Consider the following 14,010-nt stretch of genomic DNA (forward strand, 5'->3'; position numbering starts at 1 on the left):
CTGGGTTGTGAAGAATTTGTCTTCTTTGGGTGAATCCATTTAATTTTTACCTCCTTTCGAGCCTTCGTGTTAAAATATATGAACAATAAAATTGAAGTAAAGGACATCTTTCTCTCTAGTTGGAAAGCAAAAACCTACAAGAAATGTTGTAGATTCTGGAGATATCCAAGGCACCGTGCAATAAATCTGGGTCACATGCTTCTGGTGACAGCAATGTCACTGCTACCTATATGTATCTTATTTGTAATAAAGACCAAGCCATACATAGTCATGTCCTTTTAACAAAGCCCAACCCCTGCTGATACACTAGTTAAACATGGTGGCTATCTAAACCCTACAATTTAGTGCTTTAGTATGAACTCACAATTGTGTCCACAAAAATATTACTACAAAGTGGAATGGAAAAGAAGCACTTCTTGTTTCTTTGGAGTATGGAGTTAGACAGTGTACCACATGATCCTTCTTAAGTAGGGGATTAAATAACAGCAGGCATAACAGAAAGAGCGTATTAGGTGGAGAAACTTCCATCAGAAACTTTTTAGAATTTTTGGTTGTTTTTCATTTCAGTAGTACTTATAGCATTGAAAATTAAATGCAAAACACTGCCCTTCTAAAAACTCCCATATAGATAGGCAATCTATGTCAGTTTACTGCTGCTGTGAGGAGGAAGATATTATCTGCAAAGTAATCATCGTTGTAATAGTAGGTGTAGAACTTAGAATGACAGCTCTAATGTTCTCTTGATAGGACTAGAAAAAGAATCCCACAGATCAGCACTGCACAGATTAGTGTAATGTGTGATGCTCTGATTGAGTCACAAGCCCTTTCCTCCCAGTAATAGCCTGACTGAGACAGTTCGCTGTGCTGGAAGAGGAAGTTTAAATGCCAGGACAGGAAGGGCAATACTGAATAATTATATTCAGAAAATCATACACCTATTTTGTTTAAAAAAAAATGACCATGTGATAACATAGTAACATAGTTTATAAGGCCGAAAAAAGACATCTGTCCATCCAGTTAAGCCAGTCCATCCACCACTTCCTCAGGTAGAGAGTTCCATAGTCTCACTGCTCTTACCATAAAGAATCCTCTTCTATGTTTGTGTACAAACCTTCTTTCCTACAGACGCAGAGGATGTCCCCTTGTCACAGTCACAGTCCTGGGGATAAATAGATGATGGGAGAGATCGCTGTACTGACCCCTGATGTAGTTATACAAAGTTATTAGATCGCCCCTAAGTCGTCTTTTTTCCAACTTGAATAACCCTAATTTTGATAATCTTTCAGGGTACTATAGTACCCCCCATTCCAGTTATTACTTTAGTTGCCCTCCTCTGAACCCTCTCCAGCTCTGCTATGTCTGCCTTGTTCACAGGAGCCCAGAACTGTACACAGTACTCCATGTGTGGTCTGACTAGTGATTTGTAAAGTGACAGGACTATGTTCTCATCACGGGCATCTATGCCCCTTTTGATGAAACCCATTATGTTATTGGCCTTGGCAGTAGCTGCCTGACCCTGGTTTCTACAGCTTAGTTTGCTGTTCACTAAAATTCCTAGGTCCTTTTCCATGTCAGTGTTACCCAGTGTTTTACCATTTAGTATGTATGGGTGACTTGCATTATTCCTTCCCATATGCATAACCTTACATTTGTCAGTGTTAAACCTCATCTGCCACTTATCTGCCCAAGCCTCCAATCTATCCAGATCCCTCCGTAGCAGTATATGTCCTCTTCCGTGTTAATTCCCTTACACAGTTTAGTGTCATCTTCAAAAATCTATAATTTACTGTGAAAGCCTTCTACAAGATCATTAATGAGCGTCTACCATTAATAACCACCCTCTGTTTTCTATCACTGAGCCAGTTACTTACCCACATACAGACATTTTCTCCCAGTCCAAGCATTCTTATTTTATATACTAACCTTTCATGCGGTACAGTGTCAAATGCTTTGGAGAAGTCCAGATATACGACATCCATACATTCGTCGCTGTCAAGTCTAGAACTTACTTCCTCATAGAAACAAATTAAATTAGTTTGACATAACTGATCCCTCATGAAGCCATGCTGATATGGCGTTATTTGCTTATTTTCATTGAGGTACTCCAAGATAGCATCTTTTACAAAACCTTCAAACAGTTTACCCATGACAGATGTTAAACTTACCGGCCTATAGTTTCCTGGCTCTGTTTTTGGACCCTTTTTGAATATTGGCACCACATTTGCTATGCGCCAATCCTGTGGAACACTCCCTGTCAGTATGGAGTCCTTAAATATCAGATAAGAGTCTGGCTATGACATTACTTAATTCTCTTTGGATACGGGGGTGTATGCCATCTGGTCCTGGCAATTTGTCTGTTTTTATATTTTTAAGAATCCGCTGTACTTCTTCCTGGGTCAGACAGGGCACTCTTAATGGGGAATTTACTTTTACATTCTGCATTTCATCTGACAGTTTATTTTCCTCAGTGAATACAGTGGAGAGAAAAAAAATTGCTCTCTGCCACTTCCCCCTCATTACTCTGTAGAGGTCTGGCACCTTCAGATTTATATTTTTTACCATTTATATAATTGAAGAACATTTTAGGGTTAGTTTTGCTCTCTTTGGCAATTAATCTCTCGGTCTCTAGTTTGGCTGATGCTTTCTTTTTGTAATTTATTGCTTTCTTTACAGTTCTATTTATCCACATTGTTTTTTTCTTGTTCCTTAACCTTTTATTTCCATAAGGTATGTACCTCTCACAATTAGAATTTAGGATGTCACTATTTCCCAGGTGTCCACCGACCTGCACATCTGTTGTTCTGTCAGGTCTATTTGTTAATACTAAGTCCAGTATGGCTGTCCCTCTAGTCGGGTCCTGAACCAGTTGGGAAAAGTAATTGTCTTTGGTTATTGCCAAGAACCTGTTTGCTTTATGAGAGATACAGGTTTCAGTTTCCTAGTCTATATCTGGGTAGTGCAAGTCCTCCATAATAGCGACCTCATTATGATTTGCCGCCTCGTCTATTTCGTTTAGTAGTAGATTTTCTGTGGACTCTGGTATATTAGGTGGTTTATACTAAACTCCTATTAATATTTTATTATTGTTTTTGCCTCCATGTATTTCTACCCACAGTGACTCCACATGTTCATGTCCCTCACTTATATCTTCCTGGAGTGTGGGCTTTAGACATCAAGCCAGACCCCTCCCCCTCTCCGGTTTTGATGATCCTTTCTAAACAGACTGTAACCTTGTACATTAACCGCCCAGTCATAGCTATCATCCAGCCATGTCTCAGTTATTCCCACTATGTCATAGTCCTCCTCACACATCACTAATTCCAGCTCCCCAGTTTTATTAGTCAGGCTTCTGGCATTAGTATACATACAATTAAGAGGTTTATGTATATTTTTCACCCTACACCTTTCCTTCTGAACTTTTCTAGTCCCTCTTTCTATTCCTCCCCCAGTCCCATTACCTTGCCCGAGGTCTCTATCTACACTATCTTCCCATCCTATAATGTTATTACCCTCCCCCAGTCCCAGGTTTAAACACTCCTTTAACCTTCTAGCCATCTTCTCTCCCAACAACTTATTATGGAAGTTTACCTTTAAGGGCTCATGCACACGACTATTTTCTTTCCGTATTTATTCCGTTTTGTTTTTTTTGCAGCCCGTACGCGGAACCATTCACTTCAATGGGTCCGCAAAATAATACGAAAATTACTTAGTGTGCATTCTGTTTCCGCATGTCCTTTCCGCAAAGAGATAAAACATGTCCTATTCTTGTCCGTTTTGTGGGAAAAGGACAGGCATTGATACAATGGATCCGCAAAAAAAAAAAAACACGAGCGTAACGCGGATGTTATCCGTTTTGTTTGTGGATCCATGTTTTGCGGATCGCAAAATACATACGGTCATGTGCATGAGCCCTTAACATGAAGATAATGTTTCAATACACACATCAGTTGTTAAACATAATGATTCATTCTCATTACTTCATCACTATAGTACATTATTCTTTATTCATGATTATACTCTGTATGCTTACAGCTTCATACACACAACTTGTTTTGTTATTGTATTTCTTAATTCATTTAGATATAAGAAAATCTGTACAAAAATCCGCAGGAATATTTAGGTCCCAATTGTCAAGTCTCTCAGAATGTCTGGGATACTACCGGAAAAAGAGGGCACCTCCCAGAATCTTGGAAGAGTTGGCAAATCTGTTGGGTGCTGCAGATGCCTCCTGGCACCTCCCGGAGATCATCCCTATGTGTGGTGCCGGGATATTGCTTAATCACACACAGACCACACACAGTGAGGAGGTGTAAATTGAGTGTAACCTGTATTAAAATCGGCATGGCATATAAAAAGTGGGCATATATTGCCAGTACAAATTTGGTGTGTGTGCTGCACACCACTACTTCCCAGTATCCTCATATGAAAAGAAGTCAAGTATGTGTATGCATTGATAGGATGAAATAGTTCTTTACCGTGATTTAAAAATGGTTTATTTTACAATAAGTTTTTCATGTGGGAGACAGTAGTTTATAAGGAGGTGCTGTATTTTTTTCTTTTACAGGTAAAACATGTATATAATACATATAAAAAGACTTTACAAATAAATTTGTGGAGGGGTAAATGCATCTTTTCATTCTTCATAGAACTGTCCTGCAAACCGAACCACAAAAAGGTGCAGATTATGCAAATTTGCATAAAAAGAGGCCATTTCTGAAAACAGAATGTGTCGTAATGTTGTGCTAGTGATTGGTGCCGAACATGTTTTCTCTAGAGGACCTGGAGTTCATCTGATTACTCTTTGGCGATTTTTATATTTCCAAGGTGCCAAGGTCGCATTCCAGCATCTCTCGAATCCAGTCATCATCCAGAGAGCCGTCCACAAACTCCTGAAGACTGATGACAGCTGAAAGACAAGAAGACAAGTGAATGGGGTCAAGTTGTCACCACACACCTAGCAAGCCCTGTCTTTCTTCTAATTGTGAGGGAATTTTGGATCTCATAATGGTATGTGGATAAAAGTTGGAGATTAAGTTTTAAAGGCTTTTTCCGGGACTTTACAATTGATGACCAATATCAGAGGTGGTCACCCCAAGAAATCAGCTGTTTTCATGAGCTTCGGTATGAGAACCAGGCATGGGAGCTAATGAGCTCTGTACACTATGTAGTGGCCTTGTCTGGTTACTGCAGGTCTGCTCCCATTCAAGTGGCCACAGCCACTACACAGTGTACAGAGCTGTGTAGTTCCAGTGCCAGGTTCTGTCCCACAGCGGCCCTTCAAACAGCTGAATCCTGACATCTCCACCAACCTGATATTTATGACCTATGCTAAGTATTGGTAAAGGAACAAACCAGTTTCTGAGAACAAAACATGCTATAACTTTTAACTTTGTCACAAGAGTAAGTGTTAAAGAGTCTTTACCATTTTGGTCTCTGTCCAGGCTAATAAAGATACGATTTGTGCACTCTTCTGCCGTCAGTGCATTGGCATTTGTTATTGAAGCAGCAACGCTCATTTTATACACTGCCTGTAAGGAAGATGATTTCTTATAAAGCATGATCACCATTGTATACCTATGACATCTGAGAGCACAATTTTATACAAAAAATATCCCCCAAGTTAGGGGAGTAGCTATACAGAGGGCAGCGGTAGTGGTAACACCAGGGTAGGTTGGGGCCCTGTTACAGATCTTAAGTTGGGGACCAGGAACTTCAAATTACACCACTTGTTGTGATGGCCTCTAACCACGCAGGAGCTTAAAAGGGGTATCCAGGTTAGATAAAATCATCCCCTACTGTTGGGACCCCCACCGATCATTAAAACCAGGCAGCCGGACAGGCATGCATGTGGCGGCTTCATTTATTTCTATGAGAGTTCCAGAAATAGCCAAGTGCAGTACTTGGTATCTCCGTAACGCCCATAGAAATGAATGGAGTGGCAACGTGCACTCCTGACCTGCCAACATCAGTAGGACCCCACCAATCTAAAAGTTATGCCTTATACTGTAGATACCCTTTTAAATCCAAGCCGGTACAATGCGCAAAGAACATCATTTACAAGGTTTCTTTTGATACTCTAAGAGTAGGCAGAGAAGCCACCATTGTTTTGAGGTGTCTCTTCTATAGGGTCGTTTTGGCACCTCCATATAGTTACATTGAAATGGGACACTAAACCTTCAATGATTTTCACAAACCTTCATGATATCTAACATCTCAGATCGGGTGATGGCCCCATCTTTGTCCTTGTCATATAACTTGAAGGACCACTTGAGTTTCTCCTCAGGAGTTCCATGAGCAAGCATACTGATTGCTGTGACATATTCCCGGAAGTCCACTATTCCGTCCTGTAACCAATTAAGTGACCAAGCTCATCAACCAAATCACAAATTATTTAATACAAGGTGGAAATTTAACAGTGTCTACTCAGAGCTTTATTTGCTTTCAGAGCTCTACCCCTTTCAATCACTGATGAACTTCCACAGTCAAAGTGCCTTGCGACCTTTAAGTTAATGTAAATGAGGGTCTTTCCTTTGTTTACATTCCTATAAATGTGATTCCCCTGACCTGCTGAGACTTCCTGCTGTGAAGGGCCAAGGGAGCCGCCTCATAGCTCAACCTCTGGCCTATACTACAGACATTACCCCGAGTGATTCCTTGAAACTAAAGCCTGTATTATGCCAGGCGATTGTCGGGTCAGTCATCACTAACGAGCGTTCGTGTGAATGCTAGTTAGTGATGATCTGGCAGTGTAATACTACCAGCGATTATCCGATGGAGAAAACGCTCATTCATCGGACAATCTAAATCTTTTGACAGGTTTAAAAATTGTTTGCTGGCGGCAGATCGTGGTGTCTAATCATGGTCTGCTGCCGCCAAACAACTGCGATGGTATAATGATCGCTCCTCCCCATGCTGTGGAGGAGATCCCTGCCTGTAATAGCAGAGGTCTCCTCTGGTAGCAAGCAGGCGATTGCCAGGAAGGAAAACATCATTTCTGACAATCGCCAGCAGAATTGGACTGTCTAATACAGCCTTTAGACAATAAGTAGATAACAAGCAGCATAGATAATTTAAGTAATGCAATATTTGGACAGCGGATGATGTTGTTCAATGGCTTATCTACGGCAACTACCCGTGGAACAAGAGAGACAGATGCTGGATTTCTTCTGCTTCTCAACCCACACTAAAAGTACTGCATTTAAAGAGGACCTTTCACCACTCTTGACATGTCTGTTTTACTAGCTTCATGCATTTTCCATGAAATAACAATTCTGGGGCATCTATTCTTATGGCTCTATGTTGTGCCATTCCTTTATTATTTCCTCTAGAAGTTATGAATGAATTGCTATTAGCCTTCAGTAAGGGTACAGAGGGGAGGTAACCAGTTGGGGGTGTGTACCTGCACAGTCTCACTCTATCCAATCAGTGCTGCCATTTTCAGACTGTGCAGGTACACCCCCCCAACTTGTTACCTCCCCTCTATACCCTTACTGCAGACTGCTAGCAATTATTCATAACGTCTAGTAGAAATAATAGAGGAATGGGACAACATACAAACATAAGAATAGATGCTCCAGAATTGTTATTACATGGGGAATGCATGAAGCTATAAAAACAGACATGTCAGGAGTGGTGAAAGGTCCTCTTTAACTGCAGCCTCTGCTAGAAGAAGCTAGAAATATTTACAGCTCTAGATGAGTTGAGTAGCTATATCAAGTGAGCTCTATCTAGTGGTGACTGCAAGTAGCCTAAATGTTATTGTTTTTTGTGTGATGAAAATTTGAAGCTCTGTGGGTGAAAAACAAAGCTCTAAGGAGTAAATGTGTGTCTTGTTATGGGGCCCTGCGATTTCTTTACATACACCTGGATGTTACCCATGATGTGATGCTCACCTGAAGACAGCTGTCCAGGGATCAGGGATGAACTCTTCAGCCCTGATTCTGGTTGGCTTTGTAGACCTATTATCGCCCCTTTTTTAGTGTCTGGACCTGTAGGTGATGATAGTATGTTGTATTCAGTGGGAGCTTTAAGAGTGCTTGTGCACTGCTCAGGTAGAATGCAATGTTTTATGCTGTGATTTTTTTTTTTATAAACCCTACATTTATTTATCTTTAACCCTTTTAAACATGTGCTCCCAAATGGTATATCATATTGTCTCTCGGGCTAATCCTGACTAACAACCAGCAGGACTATACTCCTAATTTATTATTCTAGTATTGTTATCACATATTGTACATATAGATTGAAAGCTTTTTCCTAAAGAGCATTCATCTCAAGCAATAGAACATATATGGCTTTAAAAAAAATGCTAAATCCATAGATTATGATTCCCTGTATGATAGCCAGAATTAAGGGTTAATAATTCAGTTTCATCTTCGGTAGTTCTGTGCACCAGAAAATTAAAACCATGCCAGCAAGGGGGCTGGTGTAATGTGCACTAGTTTTCTGGGGTAAATATTGGAAAATGTGTTGGGCCAAGGGTGACTACCCTATGGCCCACTCCTTCCCCTACCACTTTTTGTAAACATGGGTGATGGAAAAAAGCACAAAGTTGCAAATTTTGGTGCTAAACGGCATTTGCGTCAAAATTTGCTACATTTGTATGCCAGAAAACTGGTGTACAATAATGATACATTCCCCCCAAGGTGAGGAGACAAGCCAAAGGTCATGTCCACACATTTCATAAGGTTCACAAATCATAAGTCAAGAGTTGAGTCAAAGGCTGGCATCCATATATTCCTCAGTGTCTGACATTAAAAGTAGCATCGTTTAATGGTCTGGGATTAAGCAAGCAAATGCAGACTACACAGCGATCTAGGGAGAAAAATTTATGGCTGTTAGTTAGACTCTATCTTGGCATTGTTCATAACGCTGTAGAGAAAAGCAACTGAGTGAAGAGAGGGCAGTGAGTATAAATGGTAGGGTTAGCAATTGACTTGACACTGAGGACTGCACATGTGTGGAGGAATGCTAGGGGTTTGTAGGAAAAGTAGGGCACAAGGCATTTAGAGGTACCTATGGGCAAGACCTTATTAAACCAGGCATACTGTCTAATAGGGATGATCCTGCAGATAAAAACATTACTTAGGTGCTGAAAATCCATTGCATTATTCCAGTGAAAAAATACTTTTATTGTATAAGAAAATAAGGGCTTCAGTACTCGGAGGGACGGGTGCTTAACTCCTCTGTTTTCCACACCCCTTCTCCCTGACTCACAGGGCTAGGCACCAGCATCCTCTCCCCTAGTCATTTGTGTGCACCACAGTTTTGGCGCATGCACAGTAAGCATCTGTTCTGCAGAAGCAGATGTACAGAACTGCACATGTACAGAAATTGTGGTGCACAGTGTCATCGCTCTATTACAGCCTCAGCTGATGCCTGGCCCTGTCAGTCAATTGAAGTTGAGTATGAAAAGCAGAGGACCAGAGGTGTGCCGAGGGGTTAGGAACCACCCCTTGCTGCAATGAACACATAATTTATATATAGAATAAAAGTCTGTTTTCAATGGAATGGTGCAATGGATTTTGCCATCCAGATATCATATGCCTAGTTCAACAGGTCTTCTTTAAGTGAATGTTTGTTGATCCAATAGGCACCAAAGGTGGTCGGTAGGATTTTGAAGGTCTTGCCTTGAGCACCAAGGATGTTTGGCATTACCCTAAACCACAGGACTGATTACTAGAGATCAGCGAATCGAAGCTGACGAAGTGGAATTCAATCCGAATTTCTTAAAAAATTTGATTCGCAATAAATGCGAATTTCCTCGCGCTTCGTGGTAATGAATCGCATTTTTCCTAAAATGGTTGCTGCACATGTGAAAACATGGGGCAAGGAACTCTGGGAAGGCGGGATCACCCATATTGACATGCCTGCATGCAGCCAATCAGCAGCTAGCCAGCCCTGTGATGTCACAGCCCTATAAATACGGCAGCCATCTTGGATTCAGACATTTTCCAGCGTTCTGAGTGCAGGGACAGACGTGAGAAGCCGCTAGGGACAGCAATAGGAAAAACCTCATTGTGAAAAAAAAGCGATTTACAAGTGCAGGGAAAGATTATTTGGGGATCCAAAAAGCCATTAGACAGCTCTGTCATTCCAGTTATTTGTGCTTGGGGTGCAAGTGCTATGTTGAAAAGCCTTTAGTGGCTTATATCTGTGGAAAAAGAAAAATATAATGCGCAGTTCACTTCTGCAGTTATATCTGATGAAAGCGTTTAGTGGTGTATTTCAGTACAGAAAGAAAAATATACATGCACTTCACTGTTGCAGTTATTTGTGGTGAAAGCGTTTGTTTAGTGGCCTATTTCAGTACAAAAAGAAAAATATATACGCACTTCACTTCTACAATTATATGTGGTGAAAGCGTTTAGTGGCCTATTTCAGTACAGAATGAAAAATATATACACATTTAATTTCTGCAGTTATATGTGGTGAAAGCGTTTAGTGGCCTATTTCAGTACAGAAAGAAAAATATATACGCACTTCACTGTTGCAAGTATTTGTGGTGAAAGCGTTTGTTTAGTGGCCTATTTCAGTACAAAAAGAAAAATATATACGCATTTCACTTCTGCAGTTATATGTGGTGAAAGCGTTTAGTGGCCTATTTCAGTACAAAAAGAAAAATATATCGTCACTTTTAGTGGTGTTTTAATTTTCTTTTAATTTATTTAGTTCAGCTAAAAGTATGTCAGACAGAGAAGTGCCAGGCCATGCACAGAGGAGTGGCAGAAGCCTAAATGTTTCTGGCACAGGCAGGGGTCACAGCAGAGTAAGGGGGCGTGGCAGCAGGAGTCGCAGCGAGAGGCCTGAGCTCCCGGTGTCATTGAGCGGTTGTGTCTTGAACAGAAACCCAGCGGTGCTTGATTGGTTAACTCGGTCATCCACTACATCCCAAGTGACATCAGACACCCCCAGCCAACAGTTGGTGGGTACGCCAGACACAACCCTTAGTTGGCATGGCCCTGGAGCAGGCCCTGTGCCCTCACCTGTCCTCAACTGCCTCTGTCCTTTGCTGTTCCCTCACCCACAGAAGTATTGTATGCTGTAGGCTCAGCACCACTACACAGGGAGGACGAGATACTAGAGGACAGTCAGCAGCTACTGCCCAGCCAAGATCTGGGGGAGACATCCGCCGCTTCCTCCGGTAGGTGGGCAAGTAGTGATAAGGAGAGTGGCGTGGGAGGTGGTGTTGCGAGCGGTCAGGCTCCTGACCCAGAGACCGTTGAGGAGGACATTAGTGACATGCAGACACTACTCGATGATGATGAAGCCGATCGCATTTGGGAGCCAGGTGCAGAAGGGGCTTCATCATCATCAGGAGAAGAGGGTGGCAGCTTGCCCAAGAGGCAGCGGCTGAGCCAGCAAGGTGGTAGCATGGCTGGGAGTCAGCAGGGTGGCAGCAGTGGGAGGTCGGGAGAGAAACGTGCCCGGGGTAGACCACCTGCTTGGCAGCAGCCTACCTGCCCGGGAAGTAGTGGTGCAGAGGTTAACTGAAGCAGCGGCGGTAGCAGTCAGTCAGTGCGGACTGTTGGGGGAAAAATCACCTACTCGGCGGTGTGGAAGTTTTTTTATTAACATGGCCATATGTAGAATATGTGGGCAGAAGGTGAAGCGTGGCCAGGGTGCCAATGTTGGCACCACGGCCCTGCGTCAACATATGCAGCGTCACAATAAAGTGGCCTGGGAGAACTATGGCTCCGATGTGGTGGTCCAGCCTGCCGCAGCAACCGCTGCATCACCCAGTGGCACCCAGCCGGATTCAGGCAGTCAAAGATACACCACCTCAGCTGAGGGGAGCTGTCTGTCATTCTCATCTTCTGTTGGTCTAGATGCTCCTGCTCCTCCTACTCCTCGTCAGTCATTTTGGCAGCAATCGATCACTGAAGCAATTGCCAAGAGACAACAGTATGCGTGCACTCATCCAATGGTGCAGAAGGTGAATGTGCTCCTGGCCAAGTTGCTGGTACTGCAGTCCCTCCATTTCCTTTTCTTTGCGAAAAAGGCAGCACCAGCCCTGCACAAATATGTAGAACAGAAGGTGGGCCAGTCCTTGAGCCTGTCGGTGTCTGCTAAAGTCCACGGCAGCGCCGATGTGTGGAGCTGTAACTATGGTCAGGGACAATACATGTCCTTTACGGCTCCATGGGTGAATGTGGTTCCTGCACAGCCACACCAGAAATTTGGCCAGGTCACGCGGCTTCCTCCTCCACATTGTTACATCGTTGGTCCTGCGACAATGTCCGCCTCTGCCTCCTCATCCTCCACCATGTCCCCAGCTTCCACTGCAGGGACAAGTCACAGTGCCCCTCCAGCATACCACATGTGCAGGGCACGGCGGTGTCACGCTGTTCTGCACCTTGTTTGCCTGGGCGAACGGAGTCACACAGGGGAGGAACTGCTCCATGTCCTTAATGAAGAAATCGAATACTGGCTTTCTCAGCGACAACTGAAAATCGGAACCATGTCACCGACAACTGGAAAAACATGGTGTCGGTGCTGTATCAAGGAGGGCTAAGCCATGCTCCCTGCATGGCACATGTGTTCAATCTGGTTGTCAAGCGGTTCCTAAAGTCTTCCACCAATCTGCAAGACATCCTAAAAATGGCCAGGAAACTTTGCATGCACTTCAGCCACTTGTACACCGCAAAGCACACCCTCCTTGAGCTGCAGCGGCAGAACGGCATCCCCCAACATAGGCTCATATGCAACGTTTCCACCCGTTGGAATTCCACCCTCCATATGTTGGACCGACTATACGAACAGAGAAAGGCCATCAATGATTTCTTGATGATCCAAGCGGATAGGAGTACTGCCCTGTGTAACTTCGATGTCAGCCAGTGGCAGCTCATGCGTGACACCTGCTATTTGCTCAGGCCCTTCGAGGACGCCACGTTATTTGTCAGTTGCCAGGAGTATGGGATGAACGATGTCATTCCACTGCTTCATGTCCTGGAACAGATGCTGGTAACAATGGCTGGTCAGGGGACAGGAGACGTGGCGCCTAGATCTCACGGCCACATGAGCCCTGTGGGGGCTGAACTGAAAGAGGAGGAGGGGGAGGAGGACATTGGAGCAGAGGCAATGTGTAGCAAAATGGGTGTTTTTTCTATTCAGCTGACAGAAGAGGAGGAGCAGGAGCAGCCAGATGAGCTACAGGGCGATGAGGAAGATGAAACCTTGTTGGACCCTCGCTACCGGTCCAAACTGGGGGCCTTTTTTACACTCACTGAGAAGGAGGACAAACTGAACTACTACAGAGACATCCTATGTAGTCAGTTGGCTGCTACCTATCTGCGCCATCGTCAATCCACTCGCAGGCCTGAATAAGGGTCCCTCTGCGCTGACGTTCCACTGCGATGGCTGCTCGGGAGGGGTTGGGTGGCAGGAGCAGTACCAGCTCCATCAGCAGCAGCCTGAGTCTACAGTCGCTGATGAGTAGCTTTCTTCACCCACATAGTGAAGAAACTACTCACCAGCAGCAGCAGGTAGACCTGGAGCAGGACCTGAACCAGCAGGTGGTGGCATACTTGGACAGAACCCTGACAACCCACATTTAAGATCCACTGGACTGGGATCCACTGGGCAGTCAAACTGGATTTGTGGACTCAACTAACAGAGTTTGCCCTGGAAAAGCTGTCCTGCCCGGCCAGTACTGTGGCATCAGAGTGGGTGTTTAGTGTGGCGGGGGGCATAGTTTCAAATCTAAAGTCCCTTTAGAGACCCACGGGATATAATGTACAATATGCTATGCGGTCTGTTAGACCAAAAATCCCTTTAAGGGTCTCTAACTAATAATAAAATGATGTCTTTATTTAGTCCATTTAAAATATACACTCAATAAGGAAATTCTTAATATTAAAATTATCAGGGTACAGTGAGATATCAAATTTAACTCTTGTCTGCTGATGGTTGCTAATAGCAACTCACGGAACTTATACAATACAGCCCTTATTTGATGTATTTGTACCTATCATGTGCATTGAATTGGATGTGCTAGGCAGGGCCGGTACA

At 43.5% G+C, this 14,010-nt stretch overlaps 2 protein-coding genes across 2 annotated transcripts in view; one reads left to right on the plus strand and one right to left on the minus strand.

The window, feature by feature from the left end:
- Positions 1 to 4,768: 4,768 nt before the first annotated feature.
- The window catches only part of LOC121003844 (E3 ubiquitin/ISG15 ligase TRIM25-like), a 107,255-nt gene continuing 98,013 nt past the window's right edge, over positions 4,769 to 14,010 (minus strand). Inside the window, exons 5-7 of the mRNA XM_040435771.1 lie at positions 6,195 to 6,344; positions 5,423 to 5,528; positions 4,769 to 4,906 (exon numbers count right to left, since the gene is read on the minus strand). The gene's annotated coding sequence lies outside the window, so the exon portion shown is untranslated. The remainder of the gene's footprint in view (positions 4,907 to 5,422; positions 5,529 to 6,194; positions 6,345 to 14,010) is intronic.
- The window catches only part of LOC121003851, a 263,153-nt gene continuing 254,043 nt past the window's right edge, over positions 4,901 to 14,010 (plus strand). Inside the window, exon 1 of the mRNA XM_040435782.1 lies at positions 4,901 to 5,007. The gene's annotated coding sequence lies outside the window, so the exon portion shown is untranslated. The remainder of the gene's footprint in view (positions 5,008 to 14,010) is intronic.

This window comes from Bufo bufo, chromosome 1 (genome assembly GCF_905171765.1).
Source record: "Bufo bufo chromosome 1, aBufBuf1.1, whole genome shotgun sequence".
In the NCBI taxonomy this organism is placed as follows: Eukaryota; Metazoa; Chordata; class Amphibia; order Anura; family Bufonidae; genus Bufo; species Bufo bufo.